The sequence below is a fragment of the Aphelocoma coerulescens genome, chromosome 4, assembly GCF_041296385.1.
Source record: "Aphelocoma coerulescens isolate FSJ_1873_10779 chromosome 4, UR_Acoe_1.0, whole genome shotgun sequence".
Lineage (NCBI taxonomy): Eukaryota > Metazoa > Chordata > Aves > Passeriformes > Corvidae > Aphelocoma > Aphelocoma coerulescens.
Window position 1 is genome coordinate 47,073,188 of NC_091017.1, and position 15,795 is coordinate 47,088,982.

The 15,795-nt window shown below is 38.7% G+C and overlaps 1 protein-coding gene across 31 annotated transcripts in view; it reads right to left on the reverse strand.

The window, feature by feature from the left end:
* Positions 1–15,795, reverse strand: part of SORBS2 (sorbin and SH3 domain containing 2) — a 208,262-nt gene that overhangs the window by 133,945 nt on the left and 58,522 nt on the right. For 8 of the 31 annotated variants that reach the window (XM_069013880.1, XM_069013883.1, XM_069013881.1 and 5 more), the window contains exon 1: positions 12,629–12,751. The exons of 2 other annotated variants lie outside the window; for them this stretch is intronic. The gene's annotated coding sequence lies outside the window, so the exon portion shown is untranslated. Of the gene's footprint in view, positions 1–12,195; positions 12,514–12,628; positions 12,755–15,795 lie in introns of those variants that run through there. 21 more of the 31 variants (XM_069013890.1, XM_069013887.1, XM_069013886.1 and 18 more) reach the window with 13 other exon arrangements.

Sequence of the window (15,795 nt, forward strand, 5' to 3'; positions counted from 1 at the left end):
AGGCAATATCTGGTTTTCATCAACCCAACATTTGTCAATAGCAACATATGCTACTGACATAATAAAAACAGCTGAAGTCAGACAAAGCCCACCAAGATACAATTGCTTTGGCAAACTCTTTCTTTGCAGCTCACAGTTTCACATAATCATGACAATTATCAGTCCTTCAGGCTGCAAAGAAGGTAGCTATTTCAAGAGCTCAGGTACATGACACCAGCACACTCAACCTACTTGCAGCTACACTGCCTCCACCTTCGTCCACCTTCATGCTGTTTATCAGCAGGGAAAGGTGCTGCCAAAATGCCTGAGCCTACCAAGCATGCTCCTGCTCCCTACAAGAAAATTCCTTCCTACAGTATGATGTAGCACGCTCAACAGGAAACTCATAAAACAGAAAACTGATCCCTTTCTGTTCAAATCCCTTCTTCCCTGATGATCATAATTTCCCCAAAGATTTGACAAGTCCTCACACTAGAAGCTTGGAGGGAAAGGAGGACTTTGGTTTCCAGGAGGTTCTACATCTCCCAAAGGTGAAGTTATAGCATGATACCAACACACACCAGTGGATACTCTATACTCCACTTAGTCCTAGCCCAACAGGAGAATGGCTCAGAAAATCAGAGCTGAGCTTGTGTTTGTTTTGTGTTCTTGTTAACAGAGGCACATTATAATGTAGTCATCTATCATGTACTGCTTCAGCTAAGTGAAAGTGAGAGCTCGTTCACAGTTTTTGTTTGCTATTTGTGTTCTTTACAGGACTGTTAATTGCAGAGCAGGCTATTAGTTTGAAACACTTGTTTGAGCTATATTCATGCTTTTCCTAGTGGGGGAAAGACAATTTGATGTTTGCTGTATTTCAGGCAATACAGGATGTTACAGTTGTGTTGCCAGTTAATTGCTCTATGTTGTATTATGTGTAGGTCAGAACTAATTTTTCAGCTAACAGAACTTGACCCTTGTTTAGGCGGCAAGTAACAGAGACAAGAAGAGCAAAGTCACCATGGGCAACATTATTTAAAGGATTTTTAGAAATTTCCTAATTCTTCTTCATCAGTACACCTTCACTGCTGATCAGTGAACATCAGTAATAAAAATTTCATAACTGCAGCCATGTTTTCCACCACAAACTTTCTCCCTGAATGGAAAAATTCTTCCACAAGGAAGACAAGTCTACAGACACAACTCTAAAACAAGACTTCTTTGCCATCTCTGTTTATGAGATGCAGTGTATACTCCTTAGGAAAATTAGGCCATTAAAAAGACCTCAGTTCATATAACAAAGGCCAGTGCCACCTAGAAAGGTGGTGAGAAAAGGTCCTTAAAAATATTCTTTAACAGCAACAAACTACAAGCTGAAACAGTATGACTATACATATTTTGCACATTGGGTAGAGGAAGGAACACCTGTGTCATACCATAAATCTATGGCAGTTGAAGTTGCACGAAAGAAGGCTTGAAGGGGAGTTCTTAAGATTCGTGAGAACTGGAAGTCAAAGGGAATATATTCTGAAGTAGATATCCTATTTTGTATCCATGAAGTTTTACACTTATTAGGTAGTTTCCTCTCATTGAAAAATAAACACATGGAAAGGCGGATTTCCCTTCCTAGAAATTGTTTACTTCCTCAGAACTTTAACATCCTCTGTTTTTCAAATTCATCTGCCTATCAGTAATAACAGCTCAAAAGACCCTTCTTTCCACTCAAGGCTATTTACTGTTCATCAGCTCGATGAAATGACTGTTCGAAACAGAAATGTTCAATTCTAACCCTTAGACAATGATCACTACAAGCAAGAATAGAGTAATAACATTTGCACTTAAAAAACCTCAAGGATGAAGTCAGTGACTTGTGGTATCCTGTGCTTCTAAAATGCTTTGAAAGCTTCACATATATGGAAAAACAAAATTGAGAAGTCGAAAGGTAAATTTTCTCTACAAAATTTATACAGAATAGCTAAATCACACAGTTTTCTATCTTACTTCCCAAAAGAGAGGGTAGAGATAAAAAAGTTGTCAAATTACAGCCTTGTACAAAAAGACATCAAAAGTAAAGTAGACATATCTTAGCAGAAGTTTAATTATTACAAATTTAATGTTCAAAACACATTAAACTGCATGTGATGTGTTTGCCCTGCCTTCTGGTTTGAACACATTGACTTAAAATTCAAGTTCATGTACATTTGATTCCTACAGCAATTAACAAATTGCTATAAGGAGACCATTAGAAAAGCATTCTATGTTATTTTTTTGCCTTTACATTCTGATGAGCAGGATGAAAAGAAATTACATGTGATTGACAGTTATCTGAAGACTAGAGTTTGAAACCAGACTGCAACAACAGAGGGGGGAAATCACTAATAGTTTTACATAGTATCTGTACAGCTTTTGGTTATTTATAACAAAATCAGCTTACGATAGATGGGTGGCATGAACTAGAAACACGTGAGTTAAGATCAAAGTCTAAACTGTCTGTAAGTTGAGTAGTTTAAATCATTTTAATAGTACTTTTAAAAAGAGAAATAGCATTGAAATATAAAAAAACCAAACCTCTATGCTAACTTTTATGTGATCCACACAGAAAGAAGTCAACACACAAAATTTTTTTATGATGCAGTATTATTGCTGCCTTTGAAATGACAACACAAAGACATCTCTATTTCCTGATTCCTCCTCTTCATGAGGCTAACCTCGATTTCGATGGTGACATTTCAAACTCACAGGTGTGTCTGATACAGACAGCACAGAAAGTTTAACATGAAAAAACATCAAAACTGCACTGACCTTAATTTGCAAATCTGGTTAGCATTTGTAGGATCCCAAGTTGAAATGCACAGCATAATTTGAACATAACTTCTGATGTTCATCAAGTTTTAAGAGGCAGGACTATTTATCTAACAGAACATTCCCCAAATATGGTAAAATTTGTGTATATGAACATGTGAAACCATTTCCAGTAATAAATACACTGTAAATAAGGTTAGAAGGTTCATTCAAGACGGTGCCAACCTTTTCAGCCAAGATCTTACTAATGACAGTAAGACTTAAATGCCTGTGTAAGTAATAACAATCAGAAAATCATTGTATCAAGGGACGCAAACAGACACAAGTGCAACACTTTTTTCATCTTGTATCTATCTTTCCAGTAGTCTTCAAAAGAAATTTACAGGCACTTTGGGCTGAACCTAAAACTAGAATAGTGAAAAGCTGGATGCTAAGCCATTCTAAAAGCACACAAATTTACTGTAACTACACTTAATTAATTCAGGGAGGATTCCTACCATTGCATTCAAAGAGAGAAAACATCAATAAGAGCTTTCAAAAATACCGAAGTCTATAATAATTTCATTTGTAAGTGTCATTTTGCTAAATTCCTTTCTGCCCTCTTCAAGCAAACATTTAAATACATTCTAATTTCCTTGTTTAGTATATGTCTTTGTAAAGAATACTATATACGCCCAGGTTCAAGGTAAGTCACAGACAAACAACTGCCTTGAAGTCACGCCCTTGCTTTTAAAAATGTTATTCAGATTGCATTCTTACAAGGCCAAACTTGAATCATCGTTTCAGCACTTGCAGTGTAAGACGCTAATTTCGGATTATGAGAAACAAGAAACAAGATTTCACAGTTTTGTAAAAGTAAGGGTAAAAATTCTACAACTGTATATTGTATCCACCAAAAAGGGTAGAGGCCTCACAGTACAGTTCCAAACCTATCCCTAAAAAAGTTCATTTAAAAAATTATCTGCTTTTGGGCCAAGAAAAGCTAAAAATTGTTTTAGCTCCTTAAGAAAGTACTTAGTAAAAACTATCCACAGGTTAGCACTAGAGAAAATAAGTCTAAAATTCAAAAGAAGTGGTTTCTTTTATGAAGATTTAAATTATATATATTGTTAGCTTGTTTTGACAAATTTAGGTATTGAATGTGAATTTTTCACATGAGTATCTCCAATTAGTTCAGAAAAAACCCACACTTTTAATGACTATAGAGAAGCTGTTCCAAAACATATTGGAAGATAAAGTCCATAGAAGTCTAACTACAATATATACAATACTGAGGATGACAGTAGAATTGCACAGATTTGACAGGACTAGACACAAGAAAGCTTGCAATATAATTATGCTTTCAAGCTATGTTTGAACTCAAGCCACCTCCAAGCTCCAGCTCAGCCCATAATTTTAAAACCAAGCAGTACACTGAGAAACGGACATTTTCCATAAAAAAATTTACAGTCCTAATACACTTGTGCCTAAAGCAAAATGCACGAAATATCCCACCAACATTCTAACAGATTTTTTCCCAGTTGAAACAATTTGGTACAAAACCAAGGGACAGAAATTAGAGCTCCCTAGCAGCTGATCTCATCTTCAGAACTGCTTTATTGCATTGCTGGTGCAGGACAGCTAGAGAGAATCCCATTTCCATAATCGGCAGTCACATTGAAAACACAGACTTCAAATGCTTCATCTAAAGTGCTTATGAACAGACAGGACTCAACCATTTGGGTCTCCCAAGAATGAAATACAACACAAAGAATGAAACCACAGAAAGAGATAAATTTGTTTTCAAATCTGAAAATTTTAATTGGAATTACTATGTGTCCATATGAAGATTAAAAAACAATTTAAAAAATTAAATCTGTAGCTTGCCCTGGCACACTGTGTATAGGTTGGAATTTGACTAGAATGCAAACGTGACCTTTTGGGGTCTTTTTTGAATAAAAACCCCAAAAAACCTCTTGAATACTTAAGTATGTGAATTCTTCAAGGAGCTGGCTCATGTTTCTTCACACCTGTTTCCCCTTCACTCTTAGCATGTTTGTAGCTTTTCCTGAGATGACTGATTTCTCCACAGAACTTTGGAAGCCTGATTTTTTTTTTTTGGTCCCCCATGAGGAATGCTATTGTTTAGGCCTCTTGTCAACATACAATTTAACTACAGTATCTGAGCCCACAGTTTTAAGTAACATGTTCTGATCTATGCAAAATGCACCCCATGAGACCAGTCTAATTTTTTTTTCTTTGAAGCCACTGTAGCTGTCCCTGCACCAGAATAGAGGGTCCATATAGATGGCTCGTTGTATTTTCACTGCAGCAATTACATCTATCTTTCTCCTTTTCCCTTTCAAGCAATTTTGTAATACTCTTCCTGTCTCCTCTTGCACCTCCCAAAAGTCTCTTCACAGTATCTGCTCAAATTTTCCCACATACATTTCATCCATTCATAAGAAGCAGTAATCTTTCATCATAAGAACACTTCCCAAGTTCATCTTCAAAGCTACTACTTGCTTCTTCCTCAGACACCTTTTAAATTTTCATTTCTGCTACAGGAAATCAAGAAACAACTGGTATTGTAGTCAAACAGTGGTCAAAGCCCCCTGTTAATAAACTACTTTTCAGTTTACCTTTGCATCAAGCCTTTTCTGTCTTTTATGTTCAGCACCTACTGCAAAGAGAACTTGACCCTGCTGTACTTTTTGTAGCTCTTTTAGTCATACTGACACGTTTATTTTCATTTGTGTTTTTTATCTAAGCAGTGACTGATTTTCAAGAATTATGTTTAAGAATTATGTTTTGTTCTACTAAGTAGAACAAAAAACAAATTCACATCTGAATTAATTTAGCATACCATCTCTCCAATTATTATTGCCTTGCTCATAAGAGGAGTATTTCCTCAAGCTGGAAGGCATCCTCCTACTGGCTTTGTATGTGTTAATTACAACAGGTGCTGTCTTTCAAACAATTTTGGTAGAGTTTGCAGTCCTGACAGTTAAAAGTGTGTCCTGAATTTGGCCTTTGCTCAAGACCATAAATCAGTCATCTGCGAATCAAATGCCAATGGCAAAAGCATGTGAATGTGTAAATCTACAGCTATGCAAATAAGGAATTAAAAACCCCTCTCTTGTACTTGTTTAAAAGTAGAATGATAATCTGCAAGGCTCAGATTACATGATCCGTATCTGTAAAGTGACCCTTATAGAAGAGGTCTCTTAAAAGACTTGAATTTTCCTGATTATCTGCATGTATGTCAAAACAAAGCCTTTGGTTTGGTCTTTATTCTACTCTCAAACCTGTCAGCCTTTTGTTTTGCTCTCATACAGTAGCACTTCATTTGATTAGCCTCTTTTATATTTTACTTATTCAAAGTAAACCATTTGATTGCACCAGTCACACTGAAATAATTATTTCCTCCAGATTCCTAACAAATACAGATTTCTCCAAAAGAAAAACTGCAATTACCATGAATTTGATTATCTGGAGAATGTCACTGCTTAGAGTTCCCTGTTCATTAGAAATTCACTAGAAACTAAATTAAATTAAATTTGTGCTGGCAACTGCTGTCTTCTGTCAGAATCTGCTTATTAAAATGTGTAACTGCATGACTGGCTAGAAGGAGCAGTGTGATGTACCTGATCAATATATGAATTAAATGAAACATAACCAGTGTTTTGCACTGGCACCCCTTTGGGTTGCTACTGCTTTCTTTTCTTTAAAATCTGTACTATTAGTAGGAAGAAAGAAAATACACAGTTGATGCCTAAATCAGACAGTAACTGCTTAAGATTTTAACAAGTACAAAGCGCAAAATACACAAAAGTCAGTAGTGTAACGTTTATGTTCAAAAGGGAATTATTTATTGTATACTTCATCTAGGCCAATCACTACATCTTAGGATTTTCTCAAGAGCTGAAAAGTCTGAAATTCAAAACACATAGATGCTTCATGACGTTTACAAACAGCTGTTAAAATACCAAGCCAAGCTTGGGCCATCTAACCCATTTATCCACTCCTTATGCAGGTCCATTATGGCTGCTTCATCGGAGAGAGCAAAACATCCTGTGCTAGAGACTTACTAAATAACCTTTCTGAAATTCCTTTGTAATTCTCACCAATCAATAATTGCCTCACACCAATTATTTATTCTTCCTTATTTATCATAGTCCAAGGTACTACAAAAGGTCTCATACCAACAGAATAGAGAATTTGAAGTTCTCAAATGAATACAAAATCCAATGTGAAACAGGCATTTAGTATCTTAAAATGCCATTTTGCACCTGCTTGATGCTGACATGTTGAATTACATTTATGTCTACAGAAATGTTTATATATGTTTATTTATATTTTAAAAAATGAAGGGTTTTTATCATCATGTCTAATTTTTTATTATTAAGAAAAAATGAACATTAAAAGAAAAACAGCAGTCAAAGCATCCAATTTATCTACCCCATGCTTTGTTCTATTGCCGGAATCACTGCTTTTCACTTGTAGTCACTTCAGATAGTGAAAATACTGTTCATATGCACACAGACCCTCTGTAGCAACATGTAATTTTCAGTTTATGCATTTTTCAGACATCAGAATTGATCCAGATAACTGAATCTTGGACAGCCTTCCCCACACCACCATTTGCTAAAACTAAACTTTGACAAAGTATTAGTATTAGCAAGTTAATCCCAGTGAGAGAGATGTGGTTTTATGAAACGTGATAGCACTCAAGGTACACTATGGTGATGAAGCTTTACATTCAGGCTATGGTTAATTAGGAGTCCTCAGACAACATGGCATCATGTTGACAAGAACACTCTATGGCTGCCTTGCTCTTGACATAGTCCCTACCCCTTCTAATCACAGGCTACACCATCCAACCCTAAGCCTCTTAGGAAGGGTTACAGTCACCTTTCAGCCTTGCTGCAGCCTATTGGTGCTGCTCAGAAAAAAAAAAACCCAAACCACAAAAACAACAATACATTAAGGAACCAGCCAGGTTGCTTTTAAACTGTTTGAAAAAAAAACAAAGACCCTTCCACCTATTTTGACCTTCAGTCACAACTACTGATTTCTGATTATCATAACTGATGATCCTACAACCAAATGCAACCTTTAGAGAGCAATGCATTTTACTGTTTTTATAAACTTCAATGAATCTGACTTTCAGCTGTGAGAACTGCAGTTACTCATTCCATTTCCATTTGGTTTCATCCTGCATCCCTGCATATTCTTTTGGGTCCTGAAGAAGCAAACAGATAAAGCCGCTGTGCTTGTGGACAAATTTAGTTGATCAGCCACTGCTGCTGAACTAAGGATAGCTTTAGGTATCCATCAAACAATTCAGTTGTACACAGCTTTAATACTTGTACATAAAATGCAAGACCAGTACCCTTAAAATAAGTAAAGCTCTTACTATTCTATCTCTCAGCATTATTTAACAGCTATTTTATGAAAAGGCTAATGAAAATGTTTAGTGCATAGCTTGATCATAGTAATGATTGAGAAGAAGAATGTTTGCTTTTCCTGTAACTGTGTTTTTCCCACTATTCTTTGAAACTCAGGACCTTCAGCATCACCTCTTCAAAACTGCACTATGTTACTCAGGTTACTTAAGAACACAGAACTACATCTGTGCTATTCAACCCCCTCATGGTGGTTGGTGAGGTTTTTAAGGGTGGATGAGTCAGAACACTATCTGTATTCAGTACAGAAAGTCCAAAAAAATCAATCTATTTCGGGAAAGAAGTTAGAAATAACAGAAGAAAGGGGTCCGCCTTTGGAATTTCCTACTTTACAGCAGCTGTAAAGTATGATGTATCACCGTTTTGGAGCACTACATCTGAACAGAAAAATACATTACATGCTTCAAAAACACTGAAAGCAGGAGTAGACCTAAAATGTGGTCATCCAGCATGCCTTTACTCAAAGATACATGCTGCCCTTTTATGTACTTACTTCTCTCCCTTTTACCTCCCATACATGAAATTTTCCATTACATCACTGCCTTTGAAAGTCTTTTTAGCTTTTGTTTTAGCTTTTAAATGTTAAGAAGCTTCATAATTTCAGAAGGGTCAGCTTTTGTCAAAACACTTCCATGAAAAGACACCAGACTATTTGAATAAAAATGAACACAGAGCATCTGTGACACAGTCTTCTCTTAAATAGGAAGCTGCACATTACATACAACAGTGAAGAAAGGTAGTTCAGACTGGCAACACTAACATGCTTAATCCAATAGGAAATAATGACATGAGAAAGAACTGGTATCAGAGCAGTAGGACACAATAACAAAGTACACATTTGTACATTTCTAGTTTACAAACAAGCAGAAATTGACGATTTTTATTTCTATTTTTGTGCAGACAGTCTCACTGGAGCAGAAATACTGTTGCAAAGGTCACATCTAATGGAGGTTGTGCACTCCAGACACAACCCCATAATCGATGTGTTACATTCAATACCTGATCCTTCCGGTACAGAAGTGACATTCAGCCATTCCACAGTGTAACATCATACAATGTACCCTAACTGGATACCTGAGTGTCTGCCCTGGGCACATCCCATCTGCATTGCTGCTCACAGGGTGGTCATGCATGTAACTACACTGAGAAGAGTCCATAGGCTGAGGGTAGGTAACACATTTCCACAACAGCTCTTAAAAGGTTACCATGCTCCACACAGCCCACGATTGGTTGATGCTTATCACTGTTTGCTCAAACCTGATTATTTTAAACAAACAGCATACCAAATAAGCTGCTACACGACTTGATTTTACCTCCTCCGGACATCCTGGTCTCTTATTTCTATTACTATTTTCACCTGCTACTATGAAACTGCATTTTAGGATTCACCTGCCTGCTTTTGCTTTGTTGGTATTCTATTTAAGAGCTACACATGGACCCAGAGTCACCTTCTAAGGTCATCTGTCTAAAAAAATGTTTGAAGTGACTGTAATGTTAAAGCATGACAGCTGATGTTATTTACATCTCTGCTGACCAAGAGAGAGCCTGGCTTTGGATAACCTACAGGCTTTCAAATAATGCCTAATCACCTCTTGATAAAAACCGTGGTTCCACTGAAACCTGAAAAACTTCTAGACTTCAACTAGAACTCGACACTACCATTTCTAATACAAAACTTTCCAATTTGTCCTATGTCATATTATTGTCAAGGTCTCCTTGTAAACCTTCCGTTTAAAAGTACACTTCAATTCACCATGAGATGAAAAATGCCCTTCTCCATGCATGCCTATTTGATTTCTACATCAGTGACCCAATTCTAGGCCTTTAAAACTTACATCATGTGGAATTAGTTCGCACTGGATACGCTCATTACTTGGTTGCTGTTTCTTACCTCTAACTCATTTAAATTCTTCCTCCACATCAGATTCTATTGCAGCACCTCCATGACCATTACTGACAGTCACCGATTTGATTTACAAATAGCTCTGATGGGATCAAATGTTGCCAAAGAGACAGTAAGGACGCAGAGGGAAGCTGGGAATCGATATGAGAACAATAACAAAAGGAGAAAAGCAGAATGGAAACAGCACAGAATATTGGTTTAAATACTACTGACTAATAAGATGCATCTATCAGCACCTAATGGGTGCACACTGTCTAGTGATTAGTCATTGCTAGTCTTCACTTGTTTTCCTCACACCATAAATTCTTCATAGTGAGAAGAATCCACTGCGAGAATCAACCCACCTTGGACTGCCAGATCCTTCACATTTTGTATACTGCTATATCCATGTTTCTCGCTGCTGTAACAAATGCTCCCTCTTTGTTAAAGACTTATCAACATCTTAAAGTAAATACTAGCTCTGCTTGTTTATAATTTTCATAATTACAGACTCAATTATAAATATTCATGCAGTACCACACTATCAAGGCACATTCCACTTTCTAGATTACAGATGAAGGCAGTTCTCGAAACCACTTACTGTGTGACCCCTACACAGAAGCACAGAGAAAGAAGTTGTGTGCATTCACCACAAAACAAAATCCTGAAATGGTTCAAGTAAGATGGAGCTTTTCTAATGGAATGAACACATAGTAGCAATTCAATTATATACTGCTGCTTCCAAATTCAATGTCTCATTTGGGGGATAGTTGCTGAACATGCTTGTTCAAATGCCTTTGCAGGATATATACAGAAACAACACATTGGAATTTGGCTCCTAGTTACAGAGTGCTGGTTACTAATTTAACTATAAAGATACCAGACCTCAAATTCTTGATTTCATGCCCACTCAACTGTCCAAACAAATGGCTCATCTCAGTGGGATTTAAATCCACATAATTATTAAAGAAGACCTAAGATCAAAATATCATCTCATTTTCTATAGATGCAAAGTGAATCAGAATATTTGGATCAATTATCAGAATAATTTAATGCATTGCATTATAATCTAATTCAGAAATTGTATTAATGCATAAGAATACAGCTGGTAGTTTGGAAAATGCTACTTTTAATAGAAACTATATCTGTCCTGAGGGATTGAGGTTTTATTGACCTAGGTTTAACTACAGCAGATGTGTTGTGATTAATAACTATTCAGAACAATTCATTTTGCATTGAAAATCTACAGCATTAACACATACTCCCTATTAGAAGACCTCTCCCATTCCAGTTAGGTCCTTATATATGTCTAAGTGTTTTTATTGTCTCTACCTTCAGTAGATTATCTCAGAATCACTGGGATTGTTCAATAAAAGTTTAACCGTCTTGTGCTATTAATGTGCTGGTGCTCCATGTGGAGTGCTCGTTTCCTTCCTTTTATTGAACACCAAACGGAGGGACACAATGGGCGTGTTGTGCTCTGTCTAGCACGGAACGTGCGATATCTTTAAAAAGGAGGTGTGAGCTGGCTTTAATACCACTACTCTTAACAGCACAAGTACCACAAACTAATCAACCACAGCACTGGGGCATGCAGTCCATTGAAAGCTAGTGAAAAAGCTGCTTTTTATTATGACCTACATACTGCACAGCAGCAGTTGGACAATATAAATCTAACACTGAGACTGAACACAATGCATAGAATCCACTAGTGATGAACTCAGTGATGTAAGGCTTTTCAAACATGCTCGTGAGTTCTGTAATATTTTATTTCACCCACGCTATCCTGAGAATAAAAACCACAATGACAACCCAAACAAAAAAATAATCCTAGCCTTTTAGCAGAATTATCTACTAAAAAATTTATCATCTGTTGGAAGCATCCTTCTGAATCAGCAACCATATGGAACAACACGTCGAAATGTTTAAGGACAATGCCGTCAGATCAGTGAATTCAGCAAGCACCCTAAATCAGCCATCGACCAAAGCCAACCTTCCGAGGCACAGACACCAAGAGAAGCTTGTTTCCCGCACGAAGTTGTGCTCAGCTGTGCCACACACCCGCGCCAGCCCGTGCCCAGGTACCTCTCTCGCAGCAGCCGAGGCGCACAGCGGCTCCCTTTTGTGGCGGAGCCCAGCGGCATCAGCTCGCCCGCCGGGCCGGCGGGAGCAGCCCGGGAGCCGCGGCGGCGCCGGGCCGAGCCGCACACCTGCTCCTGGCAGCGCCCGCGCCCCGGCGCCAGCCGCGCTCCGAGCGCCAGCAGCAGGGGCGACTCCCTTCCCCTGGATCCTGCCCCTGGATCCCCGGCTCCGCTCCGAGCGGCGGCTAGCGAGATGCCGAGACAGCACTGCGGAGGAACCCTGCCTTCACACGACAAACCCCCGCTCCGCTGCCTGACAGCAGATATGCAGCATTATCGCCCCGCATTCCACCTCCCCCGATCAGCGGCGGGAGCGGCAGCCGCCAGCCTGTCAAAATGGCAGCCCGCGAGCCCGCTCTGCCGCCGGAATTACTCACTAATATGCCCGTTTCTTCTGCGTCCCCCGACGGGATTTTTGTTTATTCCCCGGCACAGCACAGCATAATATGTCACATTGTTTTCCATAAGCAAAATGGCTGGTCCCCTCGGCACCGCCGCAGAGCGCTCATTGGGCTCCCCCGGCTTGCCGGAGCCATGGCAACAGCCAACAGCGGCCCGGCCCGGCCCGGCCCGCCCCGGCGGCTCCGGCACCGCGCCCGCGGAGCGCCCGCGCTCCCCGAGCCCCCCGCACGGAGCGGGGATGCGGCAGCGCTGAGAGCGACCCGGGCCCGGGGGCTGCAAATTACCGTGTGAACGCGGTCAGGGAAGCGCCTCTGATGCACCAAACTGAAGCGCCAAAATTGACAGGGCACTGTGTAAGCACTCAGGGTAAATAATCGTCCTTACTTAGGAAATAACCATTAGGGATAACCATTGTACAATAGTCAGCTAGTTTTCCAACAATAAAGCCTAAGTCCCCACTCATTCACAATAAGCTAACCCCTGACATTATCACAATTCCTAGTGTTCATAAACACATTGATTGATCTTAAATGTTGCTGCTTGTTAGACGACTTTCAAAGCTTGTACATTGCAATCACCATGCAAACCAATTTTATCCTATTTAGAATAACACTTTTTTCATTTCAGTTAGAAGTAGGAAGAAAAGGAGACATTTGTGAGCAATTTAAAACTGCTTATAAAAATTTCCACTCTTCAAGACCTGTCATTAACTCGTATCTCAGCTGCCTAAGGAGTCAGGAATAAAAGGTAGAGAGCACAAGCAGCAGCCATCAACCTGAAGTTCTCAAAAAGTCATTTAGAAGCATTAAATGTATCTAAGCAAGGATACTGCATTTCATACACCAGAGTTCTGAGTATTGGTCAGAACTTCCCAGTTGTTAGCAGGGATTGATGTACTCATACATGAAATAATTACATTTCCTTGTTCAGTTATACTTTCCTAGGCCTACAACAGACTTTTCGCGTCTGAGTACAACTTGTAGACAAAGCTCTGCTGCTCCACCACTCCAAGTGAATTTGCTGCTCTCAGGATCCAAGGGCAGTGGTGTCACTGTGGAGTCCTGGGCAGAGAACTAAGGTCCACTTGGGTGGATTTTACTCATTTCTTCCCTCAGCATCTTTACCCTCTTTTTCTTGTCTAAGTGCTAGTTTCTCTGAAAGTGAGTATTGAGCTCTATGAAAGTGACCCGGGAGGGGCTCACAAGGAAACAAATAGGTAAATTCTGTTTAGATTTCTGAGGTGTTGGAGCTGAAACACTCCAGTATATTTAAATAGGTGCTTCAACAGTAATGCTAATTTAGTCTTCTTTCTTTTTCTCTTAGCCTTCTTAAAAAGGGTTGTGGATGTTCACATCTCTCAAACTAGAGCTGGGGCTGAGCCTGTGCTAGCATCCGGTGAAAGTGCTCCTAGCTCCCGTGACTCAAACAGATTCTTTTGCTGCCATGACTACTGTTCAACAGTACTTTATGATCAAAAAGGGATGTCTGCTGATTTGGCAACCCAATTCTGAAGCTTTTGCCTGGAAAACATTAAACTACTGAAGTAATTATTTACATACTAAGAATTAAAACAAAACCAGCCTGCATTACAAGAATACCATTTCACCATGATTGGTTCACTAACTTTTTTTGTTAATAAGCAACATGAAACAGACTGCACATCCAGTCTCTTTCTTTTTAATGCATTGATACAGTCACTAACTTAAAAAAAAAAAAAACAACAAACAACCCTAGAAATGCTTTTCAGTAAGGGAAGACACAAACAGGTTTTCTATCACTTTATTGCACTAAGTGTGGTTACTATCACAATACTGTCCCCAGGCAGGCTAAAATAGATTTTGAAAACACAGAGGCCATGAGTTTTTAAACAATATGTTACAGCTTGGAAAGGTTTCAGGATATTTGTTCACATCTCCGTATCTATACATGTGCAGGCACCTGAAAGTACAGTGAAAGTATACTCATAAAAATGTTTTAATTTTTTTTTAAATAAAAGCCTGTTTTAAGTTCATAATTCAATATTTAGGGATCTAGAACTCTGTAATGCAGATACACTTCTATCCAGAAAAGGCTGATGGAGCTTTTCCTGCAGTATCTCATAGGACTTAACAATATACACATACATGCAACCTTTCCTTCTCTGTGGTTTCATAAGTGATTAGGCAGAAATTAAAAGAGGCTTAACCCAAGTGCAGATTATGGCTCCAATTCAGCAAACAGTTAAAGCACAAATTGTGAGAAGCTAACCTGAGTTTACCTAAAAGCTCCACAGAAGTCCTAGAAACACTTTCTGATGCATGCTCTGCACAGTCATAAAATTTCTCCTGGCAAAACCCACTAAAATCATAACATCAAAGGATTTGAACTGAACCCACAGTGAAGCTGTGAGACTGAATAACCTCTGGTAGTCCCCCAAGACTCAGTTACACTGGTATGTCTGTGTTTCTAGGAAAGCTCCAGAACCAGGCAGCTGAAATAGTGGCTGCTAGCATGCTCCCCTTACATAAAAATTTAAGTGCAAGGCATAGAGTCATACTGACCCTACAATGAGTATTTAAGTGCTTAAAGATAACCACTAGCCTGCTGTGTTATAACAGAGCTGAAAATAGAACACATCATTTGGTATCTTTGCTCAAATCCTACTCCCACGTTAATTCAAATGAGCTTCGTGATCCCACTTGTAGTACCTGGAGGACAGATGCTCATACCAGAACAATCAGAGCTGAAAGAAAACTAGTATTCACCAATTCTTCACCAGAACATTGCTAACCATCTTCAGTTTTGAGACGGGAATAACAAGCATTGTTCTCAGCCTTATCTGCAATACTTTTATCGGCATATCGTTTACTACTGTAGCTCAGCCTTTCCTGCTATTTTCCTTTACAAACTGGTTTCCAACTGTCTCAAACCAGCTCCATAAAAAACATATACCTCCATTAAGGCAACATTTAATTCTTAAATCAACCCAAGAACTGTGATTTGCATACAATTAATTAAAATTCTTTGTTTATGAATAATTAATTTGCATTCTAACTATGTTTTAAAAGCATGAACTATAATAAATATTAAAAAGCATTGTCACTCTTGGACAGGAAATGTCAAAAGAACAGATCCTAAGTTAAGAAGCAATTACTGTATTAAA